This window comes from Postia placenta, assembly GCF_002117355.1.
Source record: "Postia placenta MAD-698-R-SB12 unplaced genomic scaffold POSPLAscaffold_22, whole genome shotgun sequence".
NCBI lineage: Eukaryota > Fungi > Basidiomycota > Agaricomycetes > Polyporales > Adustoporiaceae > Rhodonia > Rhodonia placenta.
This window is the reverse complement of record NW_020169853.1, coordinates 107,885-109,985: the sequence shown is the minus strand read 5'-3', so window position 1 is coordinate 109,985 and position 2,101 is coordinate 107,885.

The following is a 2,101-nucleotide window of genomic DNA, read 5'->3' as shown; positions in this document are numbered from 1 at the left end:
TTCAACGCACAAGGTCCTCGCCGCGACAAAGAAGAAGTACAAGCCTGTCGCTCTCAAAACTCGACCCGTCCTTGGTGCCGTCCCCGAACAATTTCGTATACTTCGAGACATCAAGGGCGACCCTCTCTCCATCATGCCCAAGCTTTCGACCGACCCCCCGCCGTTCAAACCTACCGGTCGGTACACCCTCGAACGCTTCGAAATGACCGAAAAGCTTCACGACGGCGACTTCCTACTTCCCGAAGAACGTCGAGTCCTCCACCACTTCATGTGCCTGCACAACGAAGCCTTTGCCTGGACCGACGACAAGCGCGGATGTTTCAAGCCCGAGTACTTCCCCCCCGTCGATTTCCCCGTCGTTCCTCACACGCCCTGGGTGCAGAAGAATATCCCCATTCCGCCCGGGATCTACAACGAAGTCTGCGCGGTGATCAAGCGAAAGATCGCCGCCGGAGTCTACGAGCCATCGAACTCGTCGTATCGATCGCGTTGGTTCTGTGTCGTCAAGAAGGACGGTAAATCGCTTCGACTCGTCCATTCCCTCGAGCCCCTCAATGCAGTCACGATCCAACATTCCGGTGTACTGCCGACGCCCGAATACCTCGCAGAACAATTTGGAGGAAGACCATGCGGCGGCATGCTCGACCTCTACGTCGGCTACGATGAACGACTCATCGCCGAGTCTTCGAGAGATCTAACGACGTTCCAGACACCCTACGGAGCCATGCGCCTAGTCACACTCCCGATGGGTTGGACAAACTCAGTCCCGATCTTCCACGACGACGTCACCTACATCCTGCAGCCCGAGATTCCGCACGTTACGGTGCCCTACGTCGACGACGTTCCCGTCAAGGGTCCCGAATCCGACTACGACGACGAGCGACTCCCTTCGAACCCCGGCATTCGACGCTTCGTATGGGAGCATTTCGAGAACATGAACCGCGTGGTCACTCGAATGCGCTACGCTGGAGGTACCTTTTCAGGAGTCAAGAGCGTCCTCATCGCTCGAGAAATCATGGTGGTAGGACATCGCTGCACTCCTCAAGGACGCCTCCCCGACGACTCTCGCGTCGCAGCAATACGCAACTGGGGTCCCTGCGCTACTCTATCCGATGTTCGAGCGTTCCTCGGAACCATCGGCGTCGTTCGAATCTTCATCCGTAATTTCGCTCACCGCGCCGACGCCCTCGTACGCCTCACGAGGAAGGACGTCGAGTTCGAGTTCGGTCCGGAGCAGATCGCGGCGCAGGAAGACCTCAAGGACGCGCTACTCTCATCCCCCGCACTCCGAGCCATCCATTATGATTCCCCCTCTCCCGTCATTCTCGCAGTCGACATGTCGTTCATCGCCGTCGGATATCACCTCTGCCAGTGCGACGAAGAAAACACGCGAGTCCGTTACTACAGCAGGTTCGGCTCGATCACACTCAATGATCGCGAACGAAGGTTTTCGCAGCCGAAGCTCGAGATCTACGGCCTGTTTCGCGCACTACGATCCCTTCGACTCTACCTCATTGGCGTTCGGAACCTCATCGTCGAAGTCAATGCTCGGTACATCAAGGGTATGCTGAAGAATCCGGACATAGCCCCAAGCGCGAGTATCAACCGGTGGATCGTCTCGATCCTCACGTTCCATTTCACACTAGTCCACGTCCCCGGTACAATGCACGGCCCCGACGGCCTCTCTCGACGCACAGCTCAACCCGGTGATGTCATCGAAGATGAGGTTGACGAAGAGTTCGACAATTGGATCGACCAGATGCATTCTTTCGTTCATCAGATTCAGCCCCTCCCGTCCGTCCCTTTGCTAGCCATCTTCACGAATGACAGAGCCGAGGACGGCTCCGATTTCAATAGGGAGGAGGATAGCTACAAGCTAGTGCCTCGATCGGAGCAAGCACAACTCGCAGATGCAAAGCTTGACGACGTGCTCGAATTTCATCGAACATTAGCAAAGCCCGACGGCATCTCCGAAAGTGTTTACGAAGGATTCATCAAGTACTGCATGCACTTCTTCCTCGACAACGACACCCTCTGGCGCAAGGACAGTCACGGAGCACACAAGCTAGTCGTCAAGCCCGGCGATCGCCTTCGAATACTT